Consider the following 21490-nt stretch of genomic DNA (forward strand, 5'->3'; position numbering starts at 1 on the left):
CTCCAATAGCACGTTTAGGTCTTGTTAGCTGGGCATGAATCTGCTGTAAGACTTGTAAACCAGCATCAGCATACCATGGCTCTGAAATATTAGCAGGTAATAAAACAAAAGAGGGCTGATGAAGTATCAGCACTCCTTTTCCTCCATTATACCTAGAAATACAATTAGTTAGGTTGCACTTATTACAAGTAACAAAATATCTCTCATCTATCCATCTAACTTTTACATTTCCAATAATTAAAACATAAGGAGATTGGACACAGGCTCTTAAGCCATAGCAAGATCCCTCTTTACAGTTCTTGCCAACAAATTTTGGTAAAGGTTTATCTGTAAAATGTAAATATTCTGAGGCAGCAATTAAACGCCAAATATCTTTTTGAATACCTCCTTCACTATAAGTCAAAATATTACTAACAAATCCTGCAGGTGTCATAGCAGAATTTCTTCGTAATTGTCTCTTATCAATTTTTGGAGACCAGTCTAAAATATACCCACTAGCTTTAGACACCTTATGTTGTACAGGAAAGGTATTTACACAATCCATCCATTTAGGAAAGGTGCCAATTTCAATTGTAGAACTATTTGGACAGTGGGGTATCCGTGGTGGTTTTGCAGAAATGACTGGCTTGTTATGGGAAAGTCCCATCTTAATTATTGATCTAGTATTAGGTTTTAAGTCTCCATAAATAGAATTATTTGTCAGTTTAGGTTTACCAATCGCTGTCTTTTCTTCAAATGATACTTTCAGACAGCCAGCATGTTTATCATGTGACCAACATAAAGGCAATTGGGCACTGTAGCCAGAATAATTAAATCTAGTCACATGATTGGGAGTAATATGAGCATCTGTAAATCCTCCCATCATGAATGAGTCATTAGTAAATACTGGAATAGATTCTCCAGTCCACACAGCTGGGTGTACCAGGGGTGGATCTGGGAAATATGTCCAATAAGTGTCTACTTGATTCCCTTTTACCTGACAGCCCAGTAGGGCAATTACTGTCGCTACCATCAAGACTGGGGTCCTGTTCTTTCCTAGGCGTCGAAGTATTTGGGAAGCCTGGGTTGTCAATTTCTTCACATCTTTCCACGAAATCAGCTTCTCGGCTGGTTCAATCTGGTCTTTCTTCATCCTTTTCCGATATCTCCTCCTTCTGGGTTGTGGCTCCTCCGGGTCGATCCTCAGTCGCTTGAGTCTGGGTTCTATTTCCTCCATGTCTGATAGCACGTTCAGGCACCCAAATAGGACGGAAAGCACCTTCTGGAAAAATACAAGCATGCCCTCAGCCCCATGATATTACCGGATCCGGCCCCTTCCATTGACCAGTCTGTAAATCTTTCCACAGAACTCTGCCTAAAGGGCCTGTCACCGAGGGAGACATTTGCCTCTCAGCAGCAGTGTGACCTTCTGTGTCACAGTTTAAAAAATTTAAAACAAACAAGGCATGATTAAGGCTATTTTGGGGAGTCACTATCTTATTCCCCCTTTTCAATTTTTGTAATTGAAGCTTAATAGATAAATGAGCTCGTTCTACAATGGCTTGACCTTGGGGGTTATAAGGAATTCCTGTTTTATGATTAATTTGAAACTCTTGGCAAAATTGTTGAAAAGAAGAGCTTACATAAGCTGGAGCATTATCTGTTTTAATCTGCATAGGGCACCCTAAAACGGAAAAGGCTGCTAAGCAATGCGAAATTACATGTTGAGTATTTTCCTTAGTACGTGCTGTGGCAAAAATAAATCTAGAATAAGTGTCCACTATGACATGCACATAACATTGTTTACCAAATTGAGGAATATGAGTTACATCCATTTGTCATATCTGATTTGGTTTTAATCCACGGGGATTTACCCCTGATGGCAGAGATGGAGTGTGAATAACACACTTAGGGCATTGGCTTACAATCTGACGAGCTTGTTCTCTGGTAATACTGAATTTTTTACGTAAGCTAGAAGCATTTTGATGATGCAAGGAATGGGAAGCTACTGCACAGTCATATGAAGACATCTGTTGACAAAAAGCTACTAATTTATCAATTTTGTCATTACCTGCAATTAGGGGTCCGGGAAGGTTAGTGTGCGCACGGATGTGTCCAATGAAACATGGGTACTTTCGCATTAGCACTGTCTTTTGTAAATTATGAAATAATTCAAATAACTCCTGTGATGAAGTAAACCCAATAACTGAGGTTTCAATATTTTTGGCAACTCCGACTGCATATAAGCTGTCAGAATAAATATTAATAGGCTCATTTGAAAAATAATCTAAGGCACAAATCAGAGCTTGAAGCTCTGCTCTTTGGGCAGAAGTATAAGAAGTATGTATTACCACTGTGTGAACACGGCTGAAGAAACCTGCCTTACCAGAGTTGGAACCATCCGTGAACACCGATAAAGCTTCCTCTATTGGATGAGAACGTACAATCTTTGGAAAAATAAGTGATGTTAATGATGCAAATTGTACAATCTTATCACGAGGATAATGGCTATCTATCTGGCCAGGGAAATCTGCAAAAGCTATCTGCCAGGAGCTAGAAGTTTGAAAAAGCCAATTAGTCTGTTGAACAGAAAATGGAATAATTATGATATCAGGCTCAGATCCAATTAATTGTAAAATCTTAGTTCTACCCTTAATAACTAATTGAGCTATAGAATCATGAAAAGGAATTAATGTTTTTTGAGGGGAATGGGATAAATAAATCCATTCAATAACTCCTAATCTTTGCCATATGGCTCCTGTTGGGGTATGCTCAGTTGGAAATATTAATAAATACATTACTTCTTTAGGATCTATTCTAGTAAGCTGTGCATTTTTAATTGCAATTTCAACCTTTCTCAAGGCTGCCTTAGCTTTTAAGGTTAGTTGACGTGGAGAGGTTGGAGAAGGATTTCCTTGTAATATCTGAAATAAAGGACTTAACTCAGAAGTAGTTAGCTTTAAAGATGGTCTTAGCCAGTTAATATCTCCTAATAGTTTTTGAAAATCATTAAGGGTACGTAACTCCTTAACTCTTATCTGAAGATTTTGAGGACGGATAGTACGTCCCTGAATTATCTGACCTAGATATTGAAAAGGAGATACCTTTTGAATTTTTTGAGGAGCTATACATAAACCCATTGTTGTAAGTGAAGTCTCTAACTGAGTAAAAATTTCTGAAAGTACTTCTGGATTAATATGAGCCAATAGTATATCATCCATAAAATGAATAATATAGGCATCAGGGAAGCTATTTCTAATGGGATCTATTGCCTGGTCAACATATTTTTGGCACAGTGTAGGACTATTACGCATTCCCTGAGGAAGCACCTTCCAGCAGTATCTTTTAACAGGTTCCTTAAAATTAATTGCTGGGACAGTGAAAGCAAATCTTTCACAATCTTCAGGATGTAACCTTATAGAGAAAAAACAGTCTTTTAAATCTATTACCATCAAGCTATAATCTAAAGGAATAGCTGTGGGGGAGGGAAGTCCTGGCTGTAATGATCCCATAGGCTGAATTATCTCTCTTAAAAGCCTTGAAAATCATTAGGGGTTTGTATGGAAATTGTGGTTTCGCTCCGGTAAAATTAAAGATGGCGGCCCCCATGGTCAGCATGGAAACTGTTTGTTTTGCTCCGGTAAATCTAAAGATGGCGGCCCCCATGGTCGGGACGATGACGTCACACTGTGCGACCGTTCTTGGAATTCCCGGGCTCCCGCCAGGAGGAAATGCTGGCGGCGGCGGCGGTGAGAAAGCGGGCTGATCTGCGCCATCTGAATTCTCCGCAATGGGTCGGAGAACATCCTGACAGATTTTATTTGCGTTCTCAAAAGCCAATTGCCTAATGATAAATTCGCTATCTCCTGGGTCCCCAATGGACCTGTTCGCAGCCTGATACAGTCGGGCTACGAAATCTGAATAAGTCTCATTGGCACCTTGTCTGATTTTGGTAAGAACTAAATTGGACTGGTCCTTGGGGACGATTTGTCTCCAGGCACGTTTTGCACAATCAGTTATTTGATTGTACACTACAAAATCATAATTTAACTGTCTTTCTAAATCAGCGAAATTTTTAGTCCCTAAAAACATCGTTACTGGCGTCTCTATGCCCTGTCTCCTGTTTCTTTCTGCCTGTTCATTACAAAAATCAGTCCAGTAAGTTTTCCAAAGCAAGTAATCTCCCCCGCTCAGACAAGATCTGGCTAAAAAAATCCAATCACTAGGAGGAAGGGGTTGTGAGCAAATATTTTCTATCAGACTCTGAACAAAAGGCGAATTTGGGCCATACGTTTCACATGCATTTTTTAATTCCTTGATAGTTTTAAAAGGGATTACAGCATGAACTCTAACTCTTTGATCTTGTTCATTAGTTTGTTCAAAAACTGGAAAGAGGTGAAAACCAGTAGTATCCTCTCCCATTTCTTGAGCCTTCCTAATACCTTGCTGAACTGGGGTAAGAAAAGTCATCTTTAATTCAGCACACCTGTTAAATTTGGTCCTTCTAGCAGGTACCGGCCGAATTTTAAAAGCTTGGGCAGGTGGTGCTAAATGCAGTCTATTAAAATTTCTCTCTAAATCCTGAGTTTCCACGTCTAATTCTTCTTCCTCAGATTGTGAGCTGCTATCAGACTCTGTACTATCGCCATTTGGAATTTGGGTTTCTAACTCACGTGGCTGAGAAGAAACCTGAGCCCCTCTAGGAGTTTCCTCTGTATTTTCCTCTCCAGGAAGATTGTTTACCACTTCCGGAGGGCTCTCCAAGATTAGAGATGCTTCTTCTTTATCATGCTGTTCTGTACAATCTGTCTGCGGGCTAGCTTGCATAATTTTAACCTTTGTTTTAGCTCCTAGCGCTTTTGTTTTAAAACGGCTCAAAGGAAAGGAAATTAATTTAGCTTCAGGCTGATTTTCCATTTGAATAGACCTAATAGCTCTTTGAATGCCTTTCAGAACGTCTTCTGGCGGCCACGAACTCTGGCCCATGTATTCAAAAAGACAGACTTCTAGGGCTGTCCAAGTTTTCTGTATATTCTCTATACTTCCAGGTATTTCAGTAGAAAGACAGACTCTCTGTAACTTTCTTCCTAATTTCTCCCAAGTAAGTAAATTTGGAGACTCTTGGTCACAAAACCAAGGACAATATTCACCTACAATCTTTAAAAATTGTAATAACTGAGTTTTCTTTATCTGTTTTCCTTTCTGATTAATTATACTGTCTAAAATAGTCAGATACATTTCCTTATCCGAAGAAGTAGAATTTCCCATTTTAAGTAATTTAACGTCTCTTTCCTTCAATATCTCCCGGTACTTTTGTGACCCAAATGTCACTTTTTCCTTTCCTTTATCTTTATTCTTTATCTTCCTTATTCTTTATTTCTTTTTCCTTATCTTCCTTTTTATTCTTTCCCTTAATCTTTTTAGCGCGTGCTCCCACTCAATCTAACTAATTCAGAATGCCCCACGTTGGGCGCCAATTCTACCACGCGGCCTGCACAGTGGTTTCATTAATGAGGTTCTAGGCATTAAGTTAGTTAGAAGAGATCAAAATAAAACACACAAACCAGTACCTTATTTTACATTGCTAGGTCCGAGACGGCTCGCCTCCCTGGTTCCCGCCTCTAGCCGCCCAGCAGGGCAGCGAGGATTACTCTGGGCTAGCAGGAGAGAGAGAGAGCGAACACGCCGGGGAGTAGCCTTTTATTTGGGGGACAAGAGATTCAGGGGAGAATTCCATCCAATGAAAGTTGAGGGGGGGCTGCACTCCAAGGTCAGGGTCAGTGATTGGGTCTCCGGGGTCAGTGGTCACGCACACCCCCACACGGATGGGCTCTCTCATCAGGAAAGGGTCGGGATAGCTCCGACACAGCCAGAGCGCCTCAGGCCCTTAACGGGAGTCACCCAATCACGTGTCAGAATGGCTCCCCACAGTCTATCAACAAATTTTAAAAAAAATATTTAAAAAAAAAAAAACTAGAGTGAAGGTTGAGACCTGATAAACCCACTCCATCTCGGTTGGGTCTCTAAAAGTCCATGCCCTAGTAGTAAGGATGTAGGGAAGCAAGCTTTCCCTGCATGCTCTACAACTTAGCTTCTTTTGTAGATAGACACAATAAATTTATTTTATTTATTTTTTAATGTGATGCTCAGGATCAAACCCAGTGCCCACATGTGCTAGACATGCATTCTATCACTGAGCCACACCCCAGCCCAACAACTTAGCTTCTAATCATCCAATGATCCAAAATAAAAAAAATTATCAATCTCTGAAATTGAATTAAGGATATTCTTGATTCTTATTAGGTGAAGAAAACTGTTAGAAATAAAACTTAATTTTTATTTGGAGAAAATGAACAAGACCCTAGACCTCAATTTATTTTTACAAATATTTTTATATATAATATCTAGAATGCAATAAATATCAAAGTACATGAGGAGATACAACAACTTTAAAAAAGCAGCAGCAGAAACAACCTACAATGGAAACAGACCTAAATGGACCTAAAATATTGGAATTATTAGGTACAGGTTTTAAAATATAAAGTGTCATATGTTTATTGCTATGAACTTTCAGCCTCCAGAACTGGGAGAAAGTAAATTCTGTGGTTTAAGCCACCCAGTCTGTGTGTGATATTTTGCTATGGAAGCCCCAGATAACTAAGACAGGCTTCTGGTACTAGGAGTGGAGTGCTGTTTTACATCTCTGTGATCAAAACACCCAACAGGAACAACTTAGAGGAGGGAAAGTTTATTTGGGGCTCATGGTTTCAGAGGTCTCAGTCCATTGACAGCCACCTCCATTGCTCTGGCTCAAAGTGAGGAAGCATACCATGGGGGACAGGCCTAGTGGATGATAACTCTTCAGCTCACGGTGGGGTCAGGAAGCAGAGCCAGAGAGGGGAGGAGGAAAGGGCTGTAGGGAGGATGTAAACTTGAAGGGCACACCCCTAAGGATGCTTCCACCATGTCCACCTGCCTACAGTTATCACCCAATCAGTTTATTTCAAACTAGGAGAAACTTATTAGTTACAGCTCTCACAGTCCAATCATTTTACCTCTGAATATTTCTGTGTTAATATGGGAGAGGGGACACCTTATTAGCAGGAACCATACATAGTAGTATGTGCTACTGTAATAAACACCTAAACATGTGTGGGGGGGTGGCTTTGTAACGGGATATAAGTAAAGCCTAGAAGAGTTTTGTAGTGATGCTAGCAATACTGACACTAAAGGTAATTCTAATGAGATCTCAGATGGTAATGTGCAATGTATTATTAGAAACTGGATAAAAGGTGACCCTTGTTATAAGGTGTCAAGGGACTTCACTAAACTGTGTTTAATGTTTTATGGAAAGTAGAAATTTGTAAGCAATAAAGTTAGGTATTTAGCTAAGGAGATTTTTAGCAAAATATTAAAAGAGTGTAGCCTTGATTCTTTCTCATTGATTATATAAACATGAAAGGCAAGAGATAAATTGAAGAAGAAATTGTTAAAAAAAAAAAAAAAAAGAACCAGAACTTGAGGATTTGGAAAATTTTCAGTCTTTCTATATTTTTTTTAATTTACTTTTTAAATACACGACAATAGTGGAATGCATTACACTCATAATTACCCATATATATTGGAGAGAGAGAGAGAGAGCTTGTTTTGATGAGAATACTAAGGATATTTAAACAATGCTGGACAACAATTTGATAAACATTTTATGAGATTATATGAGCAGAAACACTATCAGTTTGAACTGAAGGAGACAGAAACAGGATGAAATTAAGGAAGACTATATTATAATTATTATATTATATATTATAATTATATTATAATTCTTGGATTGGACAGTGTAGGAAAAGAGAGCTATTAGGCTATGACAATGCACTATTCTTCAAGAACAGAGGAAAATGACCTCATTTGGGACTTCCATAACAAAATACCACAGACCCAGATGGCTGAAATCATAGAAATTTATTTTCTTACAGTTCTAGAAGGCAACAAGCCCACATCCGTAAACACAGTTATTTTTAAAGTCTGTGTCTAATGATTCCGATATTTTAGATCCTTTTAGATTCGTTTCCATCATCTGTTATTTCTGTTGCCATGTCTTAAAGCTTACTTTTAAGGTATATATTTAAATCAGTGATTCATGCCTACTTCCCTTTTCCCTGTGTATTACTAAATAACCTCACAACTACCCTTCTTCCCTCTGCAAGACGATAGAGAGGAATATATACTTCTAAGGTATCTAAGCTTCATGTTCTAATCATTTGATTTATTTGTTGATCATCTTTTCTGAGCGTTTGTAGTTAACCTGGAAATGTATGATTCTGAGATCATCAAGACCATTACTTCAGTTTCAACAGTCCAGAGAGCCTCCAATCAGAGCCTTAGAGGTGGGACCTGCTAGTAGACCCTGGCTCAGAGAGCCACAGAGTGGGACCTTAGTCCAGAGGAGCTACAGGGAGGACCCACACACACAGCCATGAACTGATATGTTACAGGACCCCCACAGAGAGTCAAAGAGCAAAGGCCACCCCACAAAGCCATTGGGACTATGGGTGTAGAAGACAGGGTATTGAAAATCAGGATCAGGTCCTTGTGTGACAGTCAAGCCAAAGTGACTCCATTTTATTTTGTAACTCCCATTTTTTAAAACAACCATGCCAAGTAGAAGGATCATGACTGGGGCAAGTTGTTCTTTTCCTTTTGCTATAGAAACCCTTAAGAATACGGAACCTCCTAACGGGGCATTATTTCTGTAACTAGGGTAACAGGGTTCTGTTTCTGTAACTGGGGTAATTGGGCTAATTGTGATTGGCTAAGCATCTGGCCCCCTGACTGCACTGTCCTGCTTCTGTAACCTGGCTTGCTTGCATTGGCTGGACCCCCAAATGTCCCTTTTGTGGTTTTCAGGCTTATAAGGAGTGCCCTTGCAATTCTTTGGGACTGATCTGGGGAACAGCTTTATGTTCTGGTCAGTCGCCACCGGTGTGCTTCAATAAAGGCTTGATTCAATTATACTCGAGTGGTCTGGAAGTCAGTTTATGAAACCCCTGGATGTTGCTTTAACTATAACACTTGTTCCCCTGATGTTTAAAATTAAACACCCAAGAAACACTGAGGCAAGAGCAAAAAGTAAATTTATTTAAAAGGCAGAACAGAGAAAGAGAGACTGTAATGCCAGATTTGTGGGACCCCAATAGACCCAGGAGCAAATCCGATGCAATCACACAAGAGTCTTTATTGCAAGCTCCAGCCTAGATTCACAACCATTTTCGATGAAGGGGTCCCAAGGAGTAAGTCCTGACCCTTAGTTCAATGAGGATTTGTAGGTTTTGGGGGATACTCTATGCGTCACAACATCACACACTAAATCATTCCACACTGTGGAAAAATCAAACAACAACTCTTAACATTGATTCGCACATTCACTGGCGGGAACAAGTTGGGTAAGGATGATTGGTGAGTTCACGTGGTGGCTACATTTGAACTGATTGGTTTAGGCCTCGAGGGGTTGCAAGAGTGTATATGCTAAACTGCAGGGTGGCCTAATCATGTTATCAATCACCAAAACTACTGGGAGGGTCACCTGGCATTTCAGATATGGTCCCTGTCTCTGATTGGTGGTTGCTAGGAGGTTGCTATGGGTCCTCACCTAGCCTAACTGAGTCAGGGACACCAGGCGCCTGAGATCTCTCCTGTTATTTACAAACAATTCTAGAGGGTGGGTATGTGCCTAGGAGAGCTCTGTGGGTTTTTCCAAGGACAAGGTCACACCCACTCCCTCTAGACAGGCCTTGAGGTAGTAACTGGTTTTTCAAAAAATGGAGTCACATCAGTTTCTCAAGACTTCTCCAGAGAGGATAGGGTTCAGTGCTGGTGCCTAAGGGAGTGTGGCGGTATCTTGCCCCTTTATAGACTTCGGGTTTCCTTTCTTCTCATCCTGCTTCTCTCATCTGCCTACATGGCCAAAAGGTGGGAATAACCAAAGGCAGGAAAGGAGCCACCCAGGAGGTGCTCATTAACAACTCCTTGCTGGAAGGAAAAATTCCCTGGAGACAAGTTACCTAGGCAACAGGTTTTGAGGGGGAACGTGTTCTGGAGGTTGTAACATTTTATTTCCTTTGAATTAGTCCCCATCTTCCTGACCCAATCATCCATTATCTACAACTGTCCTTTGCCCCAGTCTCAGCAAGACGTGATTTCCAAAGGACTTGGGAAGCCATGCCAGTTGCAGTACACATGGGCTATCTTTTAGCCTGTCTGTGCCGCTGGGAGCTTTTCTCTGCAGACAGTCAAAATGACTGTCTTCGCTGAATTCTTAGGGTCTCCATTCTAGCTCCTGCTTCACCTTCCATTCTGGCTTCAGCTTCACCTCCATAGCTTCAGACATTACTCTCTCCTCTCAAGGGCAACCTTCAGGGATTCCAATCCCGCTGTACTTTGCTTGGCCTCCCAGTCCTTCCTTTGAAATTTTGATGGAAGCCTCCATATTCTCTTAATTCCAGCATCCTGCAGAACTACAAGGAATACACCAAGATCTTCTGGCAGCTCCTGTACCTGAGCCTCCAAGGTCACAGCGGCAGTGACCTCTGAGTGCCTGGGTTGAGAGACTGAGCAAGTGAAACAACTTTTCTGTGCAAACAGGGTGCCCTTGTGATTTTTTTCTCAAAGGAATTTACCCTGGACATCCTTGAGCCTGCAGTGGGTGTGGTCTTGCAAATTCCTGTGATACCCTCAAGCCATCTCTCTTACTGTCTCTGTGCAAAGTAGTTAGCATCTTTTTAGTGGATGTAATCTCTTTAACAACCACACCTTCCTTGGCCCCAGTTTTACTTTCACTTTTCTGGCCAAACTGCAAGTTTTTAAAATCCTTTAGCCTGGCTTTCTGCTCCCAATTTTTATAGTAACCTGACTAAAAGCTGGTAGCAATATCCATCCCACTGTCTGAATGTTGTGCTGCCTTGAAATTTTCTCTGCCAAATTAATTTGTCTATCACCTTTATATTGAGTCTCACTAAAAGTTTCAGGACATGGGCAAAATTTAGACAAGTTCTTTGCCAGAATAGAACACAGATGGCCCCTTGCCCAAATCCCACTACAGTCCTCATTTTCCTCTAAAGCTTCGTGAGCATAGACCACATTCCTATCAGCATTCTGGGCTTCAAAGCTCCTGCCATAATTACCCACTAAGCTCCACTTACAATGTTCTAAAACTTTTCCAGACTGCTTCTCCAAACTTTACCAAATTCTTCCTGCAGACCAGCTCCAAAGGCTTCAGAACTTCATGATTAGATTAGCCATAGCAATGACTCCACTTCTCAACACCAATTTCTGTGTTAGTTAGCTTTGCATTGCTGTAACAAAAATATCTGAGAAGAACAACTTGGAGGAAGGAAAATTTATTTTGGCTCATGGTTCAGAGATTGAGTCCATGGTCAACTGAGTCCACTGCTTTGGGCCCCAGGTGAGGCAGCACTGATGAACCCAACCTAATTCCATCCTAAGCTTGGGAGCCATCTTGTCACAAAGTCATGAAAAGTTAATTTCTGTTTTACTATAAATTACTGTGATTTCTAAACTTGCTTGGAATGCCTGCCCGTGCTTTGAGCTCACCCATGCCTGGTTTTCCCTGACCAGATAACAACCCTCTCTGAAACCTTAGTGGCGCCTCATAAATTCTGGTGTTGGGATCTAAATTTACACTGTAACTTGAAATGCTGAACCATTTAGATCATTAACCTACTATCCGCCTTTGTGTTATGCTTGTCAGAATCCTGTTATCTGTAAGTTCTCAATATACCCCCCTTTTGCAATTTTTTTGTGCTATAAAATTATGCTCCTAGAGAACTGGGGTACTGTTCTCTAACCCAAGGATTTCAGGAGAGACAGTCCTGGCCAGAATTACAAGCTTGCTTTAATTTGATTTAAAATTGGAGTCAGTGGTCTTTTCTTTGTGTAGTGGTTTAACAAGCACATTGTAATGGAAGGGCATGATAGAGGTTTTCTGCTTCATTCATGGCAGCCAAGAAGCAGAGTGAAGGGGAAGGAGCTTCAGAGAAGTTGAATACTCCCACAGCAGCCCCCAGTGACCCACCTCCTCCAGCCACACCCCACCTGCCTACAGTTATCATCCAGTTCATTCAAACTAGGATGGACTGATTATGTTACTGTTCTCACAATCTGATCATTTCATCTCTGAGCATTTCTATATTAACACAGGAGATTTGGGAGAACCCCTTATATCTAAACCATAACATCAATTAAAGCTCAATGTTCAAGAATAAGTGAAAATAAAGTCATCCTTAGATCCATCTTAGTGTAACTGCTTAAACTAAAGAACCTTACAAGTATTCAGAGAAAAAGGATGAATTATCTTCAGAAGAGCAATAATAATTAAACTGACCTGTGACTTCTCATTAAAAACAATGATAGCCAGAAAACAGCAGAATGATATATTTGATATGCTGACACAGTATTGTTGTAGGGACAAACGAGGCAAGGCACTGAAGATAGCAGGAAACAGTTTTATTTAGCTGCAGCCAGGTTCAGAGGGCACAGCTTTTGCTATAATCAATTAATCCCCTGAACCCCGAGTTCAGGGAGTTTCAGAATTTTATACCCAGCATGTAAAGGGAGGGCCTCAGAAGTTCACAGTCTGCAGAAGTTCACATAAAAGCAGCTTTTTCTTTCACTGTTTTGGGCAAGTTAACCCTTCAAGGACAACACCTAAGAAGGGGAGAACTTCTTCTCCCCTGTCTTTTCTCCCCCTGCCAGCTGTTAACATGATGCCCAATTGTAACTTATCTTAAAAATATAGACATCACTGTGAAGCCCCAGCTCAAGGCCAGAGGACTTGTTTTCACATTTCTTCAATGTACTATACTGGATATGTTCGTGGAAAACTAGTTAAGGGTGTCCAGCACCTGGAGTGCTGGTATCGTCTCGGCCAGTGGCCAAGTAAAAGAGGGCGACACAAAAATAGGAAATTTATCTACATTGAACTCATTTGCAGATACTCTTTTGCTGACAATCCTAAAATCAGTCTGGGTGAAGATTTCTGGAGAAGTCCATTTAAGTCTTTTTTGTGGAGAAAGGGGGTGCCACTTCAGTATAATAAAGTAGGACTCTTTACCATATTAAAAAAATATTCCTCAAGAATGAAAGATGGTTTCAGGTAAATGAAACTGAGAAAATTTGTTGCTAGGAGATCTTACCAAAAGAAAGTATTAAATAATGTTCTTTAAGTAAAAGGCAGATTATCCCAGTTAGGAAGTTGGAAAACAATAACAAGAAACAGAAACATCAGGAGCAGTACAATTATATGATTCACATAAGGACAAATGGATTAAATTGTTCTAAGGCCCTTGCATTGTCTGGAAGGAGGATAAAAAGAATCATTTGACATTATATTTGATAACTTGAGGACCATTTTGTAACCTTCAGAGTAACTCCTACTTGACAGTAAAGAGATGTATGATATCTACACTAATAGAGGAAAATGGAATAAATTTAAAAATGCACTCAATACAAAATGAGGATAAAAACGGAAATAGAACCAACAGAAAGCACTGAATAGTGGAACTCCCCACCTCTCTCCTTTCTGATCATCATGTGAGCTGCTTCCCTCCACCATACTCTTCTACCTTGATGTTTGGCCTCACCTTGAGCCCTAAGGAATGGAGTCTGCTGTCTATGGATTGAGACCTCTGAAACTGTGAGCCCCCAAATAAACTTTTCCTCCTCTACAATTGTGCTGGTTGGGTCTTTTAGTCACAGCAACAAAAAGAAGAAAAAAAAAGCTACCTAACACATAAACTAAATTAAATGGCCGGAAGATATGCCATCTAAAGATGTGGCTGTTTGGCTACATAGGAAGAAGGGCCAACAGGGCCAACAAGAAGAGCTCTCTGTCCCATAACAAAGCAATGGAGGCTCCCACGAAGACACTCAGACATTGTACTTGTGTGACTCTGACATCCTGTGAAGCAGCGTGGCCAGTACTTCATATAGCAAGTGGACAGTTCAAGGGAAGCACCTGTACAAAAGTGCAGTTTGGCTTCTCAGGCCCTTGCTGCTACTAAAAGGCTGCAAGTTTGCAGACACACATACTGGACTGCTATGGACACATGCTTACAAAAAGGTCACACTGAAGGCAACCATACGTGGACTTCAGATACTTGGCACCATGTGTAGCACACTCATGGAACACATCCTTCTGGCTACGAGGTGCAAAAACAGGCTGAGAATTTGTATATACATTGGAATTTCCACTTACCTTCTAACCCAGCTACAGCAGGATTGATTGTTCAAATGAATGGCCCACTAAAACAACATGAAACGTGGAAGATGGATCCTTGGCAGTGTGGACCAAACAACTATGGCTGGCCATAAGGACCATCAATAAACATAACTGCAGCACATGCCACAGTGCCTGCCTGACAGCACCATCTGGATAAAGATGAGGATGCTTAAGAGGCACATCTGCACTCACTGGGAACAGGGGATAATTTGCTGTTGCTGCTACGGCAGGACCTGCCACAAGGGACCTGTATAGTCTAGTGGCCATAGGAATGGCAAATAGAGACTTGATGGTGATGGTTCCTAGGTCTATGGGCAAAGGGACTAGAATGAAAAACATATTTTTTTTAAAAAAAACTAGTAAGCCAAGATCTTCAAACCCTACAGAAAAGTATGTCATATTATTATATGCTTGTCTATCAAAATCACAGGACCACTGCAACAAGAAATATGGTTTTGTAAACCTAGGAATGGGCCACAAGCTTGTACTATTCTCACTTATAGTGATCAGGTTGTTTATGTATTGTTAGATAGTCAATATTATGCCTATGTTAACACCTATTAAAATATCTTATGTTTCATCCTTAGAGCTAATCTATTTACATCCAGAATGGCAAATGCCCTTGTGGAGATGCAGAACAAAATAGATTGCTGAATAGACAGTTAGCTGCCTCTGTCCTCCCCCACTAATCTCCTTCAGTGCCTACAACTGGGACCTTGGTACAATAAAAATAAATGTCAAGCTGGAAAAACACCCATCATTCATGGACACAGCTCACCAATAGCCCTGTGGACTTGAATGTAAATTTACCTTCTTTTTTTAAAAAAATTTATTTTTTTAGTTGTAGTTGAACACAGTAGCTTTATTTTTATTTATTTATTTTTTTATGTGATGCTGAGAATGGAATGCAGGGCCTCACATGTGCTAGGCAAGCGCTTTAATGATGAGCCACAAACCCAGCCCCAAATTTACCTTCTTTTATGGACATCAAATATGTCTTCTACTTGGTAAGAGAACAAAGAAACATGGCTAAGCCTTTGTTGGGGCACACCGCTTAATGGCTTGGGATGACTAAAGTACAACACAGGCTGAAAACGAGAAGAAAAATTTCTCTCCGTATAGAAAGAAAGAATGGCAGTAACACCTCTCCACCCCCTGTAAATATAGTTTGGACCCCTGTCGATCAGTGCAGTTTAACCTACTCAAAGACACTGACTACTTAGGGTGACAAAGCCAAGTTTGTGCAGGAGCACCTCCCCTCCCTCGGGGATGGTTATGGGCATCTGGCTCCCATGGATGGCCACATCTGCCTTATAACTGGATTTGCACATAGACTTGGGGGGACCTTATACAGAAGCCTGCATACTTCCCACTTTGTCTATGACTCCTGCTGATTGGGAACTGGTCAAAGCTAGACATAAAGAAACTCAAGCTGTCTGATGACTTTATCCACGTGCTGTGCTTTCTCCACAAGCAACACACATTACCACTGAGTTCCAGGTTGAGGCTTTAGCTAACCATTCTGCTGCTGCCTTAGCTAACACTCAGAGCGGGACTTTGCTTAATGAAAAAATGACCCAAATGTCAAAGGTGGTACTTTTGAACAGAATGGCAGAAGACATGCTGACTGTAACAAGGGAAGTACCCATGCTATCATCAACACCAAATGTGTGTGTACATCCCTGATCATTATTATAATGTGTCTTTGGGTCAGTTACAAACCCACATTACTGCTATAGGCAAACTTGGTGTCGATCCTGTTTCTGCTTAGTTCCCCTCTTCCTGCTAGCTCCATATAGGGTGTATTGCTTGCTCTTGTAACAGGGCTTATTACATTCTGCTGCTCTCTGTATAACCCTTGTGGATTTGGTTACAGTGTATTATTTATGTGCAGCCTGAGGGACATTGCAGAAGATGGTCAGGATAAGATTATAAGGACATTCAGGCACCTGGCAAGTGGCGTATATCATCCTTAAAGAAAAGGGAACAGTAAAACACCATGTCTACGAATACCCTCTTTCTGTTCTGCAAAACCTACCCAAGTTAAGACAGCAATAAGAGCAAGTCCATCCAGACACATATTATTTTGCAGGGCGCTGACTTTCTCTTATGCACAGTGAGACTAAGGCAAGTTAGTGTCATCTATAGAAAGCTGCTTTCTTATACGTATACCAGGAAGTTGTTCCTTGGGATGCTGGTCATATAAACAGACTATAAGTCAACGCTGATGATGTCACAGCTTAACACATACAACCCCTCTCTTGGTGGCAACTGGTATGGAACTGTGGGCGCGGTGGAAAGGATGTCACTCAGCCAGCCAGCTGCCACTGGTAAAGCACCATGAAGCCTGGAGGGGTTTTGTTTTTTTTTTTTTGTAGTGTATTGTAATGGGGATTGGAGGCACTACTTGTTAAGGTGCCAGGAAGAAAGGAAGTGCCACTAGTTCTGCCTGTCACCACTAAATTCTTCTTGGAGCTGTCACTGATCTTTTGTAAGCCCCACCCCACTCCCAAAAACCATGCCTTGCCTGCTGTTAGCACTTTCTTTGGCCTTTCTGCAACCTACCCCACTTCCCTGGCACAACTGGCCTGTAGCTGTGATAGTTTGTATGTTTCTCAAAAGAAAAGCATACAAACAGCCGATGGGGGGCTGGGTTTGTGGCTCAGTGGTAGAGCACTTGCCTAGCATGTGTGAGGCCTTGGGTTTGAGTCTCAGTACCGCATATAAATAAAATAAAGGTCCATTTACAACTAAAATAAATATATATTTTTTTAAAAAAAACAGCCGATGGGTACATGAAGAAATGATCACTATCACTAATCACTAGAAAAATGCAAATAAATTTTAACCACATGATACCATCTCCCATCTGTTAAGATGGCTGTGATCAAGAAAATGATTGATAAGCATTGGAGAGGATGCACAGAAAAGGGAACACTTTGCAACACTATTGGTGGGAATTTAAATTAGTATATTTGTCATGGAAAACATTATAGATGTGCCCACCCCCCCGACCGCCAAAATGAAAATAGATCCAGCAATCCCATAACTGGGTGGATATCCAAAGGAAATAAAAATCAGTGTGTGGAAAAGATATCCATCCTCCCATGTTCATTGCAGCAATATTCACAATAGGTAATAGAATAAACCTACATGCCATGAACAGATGAATGGATAAAGAAACTGTGGTGCGCATACACAATTGATACTATCCAGCCTAAAAAAGAAGGAAATCCTGTCATTTATGACAACATGGATGAATTTTAATACTAAGTGAAATAAACTGGACACAGAAATACCAGAGTAATGCAAAGAGCCAAGCAAGAAGCATACATATACAAGTATGCATTGTCTTTCTTCAATGTAAAGTCTAACATAGTTGAACTCATACAAGTAGAATAGAAGGGTGTTGACTAAGGACAGGAGGAAGTGGTTGGGGAGGTGTTGGTCAGATAATACAAAATTTATTCCAGGAGGAATAAATTCAAATTGTATAACATGGTAGCTATACATAATCACAATGTACTGTGTTTTGAAAATTGCCAAGAGAGATTTTGAGTGATCGCCCCACAAAAAAATTCAAAGTATGTGAAGTAATGCACATGTTAAATATCTCAATGAGCCATTTCACATTGGCTACATCTTCCAAAATATCATGTTGTACTTGACAAGTATGAACAATCTTTGTCAATTCAAAGAATAAAATTGTAAAAGATACGAGCAGTAAGTCAAATTGAAATGGAAATACAATCAGGAACAATATTTATAACCTCCAACATCTGCATATCCACTTCCCTCAAACAAAGTTTCCTCAGAAAAATACCCTTTGGAACATTCATAAGCAGGCCTGCTCCTGATGTTTTCGGGCCTGTGTCAGGAGTATATATTGAAGCTTCATAGTATATGGAAATATCTAAAAATTATAAATCAAGCTGATATGCCATTAGATAAAATATGTTCTACCCACTTGTTTTGACAACATATGTTCAAAATTATAAAACTGAAAAATTTCTAAGTAGCTATGGTCTTTATGCGAAGGTGACAAAAATGAGACATGATGTATTTAATTATTATTGTGTTTGTATCTTCTGTGTACAGAGAGAGAGAGAGAGAGAGAGAGAAAGTAAAAACCCATATACACATTTATTTTGACTCAATAGATGCAAAATATTTCTGGAAGGATCAACAAGAGATTGGAAGTTCTTATTGGTAGGCATGGAACCTGGGGATCGGAGGTGATATTGGAGGCAGGGAAACTTATTTTCATGTCCTTTTGTAGTTTGAATATTTCACAGTGTATATATATTGTTTTCAACTATAGCCTGCTCAATGTAAAGCTCTTTTTAAGTTCTAGAATTTGGAAACTGGGACAGTGAGGTAAGACACACTTGGCTCCACAGGGCTCATAAGTGGCAGAGCCAGGGTATGGCTGAGGCTGTTTGACTTCATTTCATTATCTTACATTTTCCAGATACATTGATCTGGTAATTATGTTTGTGAAAGATGACATGATTTAAACATTTATGTTGTTTTTTACAGGTTATGATTTTAAGAAATTTAAAGGGAAGCTGTATAAATCATCTAGAGAATTCCAGCATCTGTGCTTCTCCCAAAGTGTACAGTTCTCGTGGGCTTGTCAACGTGTGATTCCTGAGGAAAAAGATTTATTTTTCTTAAACTCCCAATAATTTAAAATAATTCTCAGTAACAATAATCAAGTGGAAGAGCTTTGTTCTCTTTGCTGCTTTTCTAGATGTTCTACTTGAAGAGAAAATTGTCACATGTCTCATTTTCACATTTTACTCTGATAATCTCCTGGATTGTTGAATCAAACCAAAAGAAATGTTGCTGAATTTTTCTCAAGCAGTTTTGGTTTGCCATGCGTAGGACAACTGGCATTATATACTGAGGTTGAAAATGTGACCACCCCATCACCATGCACTTCTCCTACTTAAATATCCAACAGACGGCACGACAAGAATGTTCATAGAGGCACTGTTCATCACAGTCCCCAAACGTGAAGCCCACGTGTCCATCTCTATTGGAATGAAAAAATAAATGTTGATGAGTTTATACAATGGCACATCAACCCACCATGGAACTTTAGATCTAACGCATACATTCACACTGTGCCCATAGAGAGGGTGCTGCTGGAGGGCAGTCTTCCCATCCTTGACAAGCATCAGAGTTGATTGGCTCACTCTTCACTCCAACATTGGCAAATAGGAAAAACAATACATGAACCAAAGCATCAACAACAAAATCAACAGGAGCCTGTGTAGAGACTTTCCAAACAACATAGAAGATAGAATAAAAGTCTATCTTACAAAACATATTTCTGTAAGAAGCAAGAGAAGTTGAAAAACTTTTCCTTGGTGTTTTTAGCAGGTGCCTAAAAGAATTGGCTCTCTTGGTGACAGAAGCAAGGAATAATAAAAACCACGAGGAAAAAACATGGGTGGCGGCAGAAAAGGAAAGAGAGATGAGAAAGAAGAAAAAACATGCAAAAAGACTAAAAAGTCCAATGACAAAATCTATGTTCATTTGAATACAGTTAAAAGAACAGAAGTATCACAACAGAGAATAAAATTGGTAATATCGTTGACAAATTTGTTAAATCATCCAATATGGTATGGGAAGGAAAGGGCCAACGACAAAAAGGTTAGCCCCAGATGACCAATCCCACAAGCAGTAGAAATTCTGAAAAAGAAGTCAGAAGAAATAAAGTAGGAGCAATAAGAAAAGTTGAATAAAAACATTTCTGAACTAAAATAAATGTCGATATAAAATTTAAAGACTTTATCTTGTCCTAGGAAAACTAGGATCTGGGCAATTTTTTTATTACACCAGTAAGGAAGCAATTGATGTTTTGTTCCTTAAAAAAAAATCTGATCTAAACTAAGTACAGGTTATATTAATTCAGTTTTGAAAAAAAAATGTCAGGAACACAAAATGAGAATTGGGTTAGAGCTTTTGAGGTAGAAGGTGGGAGGGGATGCTGTAGAGAAAGAATGGCAGACCTCTGTAAAGGGCCAGATTAACTATTTCAGCCTTTGCAGCTAAAAATGATCTCCAGTGCAGCTACTCAACTCTGCTATGTTAGGGCGTAAGCAGCAACAGATTGCATAAATGAATGAGCACCACTTGTGTTCCAGTAAAATTTTATTTTCAAAATCAGCAGACTAGATTTGGCCCATGGGCTAACGTTTGCCTATCCCCGCTATATAGTGACAAACTGAAGTTTAAAAATCAATAAGCTCTTTGAAAAAGGATTTAAAGTGGCTCCTTTTAAAGGATATAAATAATGAAACTTCAAATATGTCCTAAAAACAAAACCTTTATCCTTCCTTAGTTTTCTACAACTGAGTTTTGTATTTAATCAGACAAAGCAAAAAGGAAATGTAGTGTCGCCAGAGTCCTAGGCCAGGGGGAATGACACTTCAGTGAGGCCCAATGTACCAGGTCCAGCTACTTGTCCCAAATATCAAGTGGGAAAAGCAGTAGTGAAGTAGGTAGCTATACCAGAAAGACAAGGGACACCAAGTATCCTCAGCCTCATCTTTGGGTTACTGACATAAGCTTCTGTTTTAAACGGGAAGAATTGGGGCAGGGGTAAAAGTTATGCACAATTAAGCCCCCTTGATCAAACTGTGGCCTTGTTGATCATTATCTCAGTTCCTGGTTCTATGAAAAGTCTTTCACTTGAAAGGGCCACCCAGTTTCCATGGTGAAATGATTGCTTCTGTTTAGAAGAACAATCTCTGCTCCCATCATGGGGTAATGGATCCTGCGAAGGGGTGCAGTCTCATGGTGGAGTGATGTACCTGCAAGACTCACTGTTCTTGGCAGGTTTAAGGCAATGACTGAAGACTTCTAGACACCACTCCAGGCTTCTGGAACAGGATATTGTGAAAGCTGACAGTTGACAATCTGTGGAATATGATGTCTCTGCAAATCTTGAAAATACCTTAGTTACTCTTATCTTAGTGCCTTCAGCCTTGAAGAGGGACTAGAGTGGTTAGGTAAATTTAGGGTTAATCAACCTTGAATTACAAGTTTTTAGACAGACACTCCTTAAATGATTAACATGCCTATGTGCAGAGTTGAGCAGGTCTGACCCAAAGTTTAAGGTAGGAAAAGCAGACACAATACAAAAAGGCCAGGATGCCTAGTTTTTACCCTGCTTTTAGTTATCCATTGGGCGTCTGCAGGCTCAGA

General features: G+C 40.1%; 1 protein-coding gene across 3 annotated transcripts in view; it reads left to right on the forward strand.

The window, feature by feature from the left end:
* CFAP91 (cilia and flagella associated protein 91) overlaps nt 1-20183 on the forward strand; it is an 89285-nt gene extending 69102 nt beyond the window's left edge. For 2 of the 3 annotated variants that reach the window (XM_081300804.1, XM_081300807.1), the window contains one exon: nt 18812-20183. The gene's annotated coding sequence lies outside the window, so the exon portion shown is untranslated. Of the gene's footprint in view, nt 1-10478; nt 10589-18811 lie in introns of those variants that run through there. The other variant, XM_081300806.1, reaches the window with a different exon arrangement.
* Nucleotides 20184-21490: the final 1307 nt, after the last annotated feature.

This window comes from Spermophilus citellus (genome assembly GCF_964194105.1).
Source record: "Spermophilus citellus genome assembly, chromosome: 7".
Classification (NCBI taxonomy): domain Eukaryota; kingdom Metazoa; phylum Chordata; class Mammalia; order Rodentia; family Sciuridae; genus Spermophilus; species Spermophilus citellus.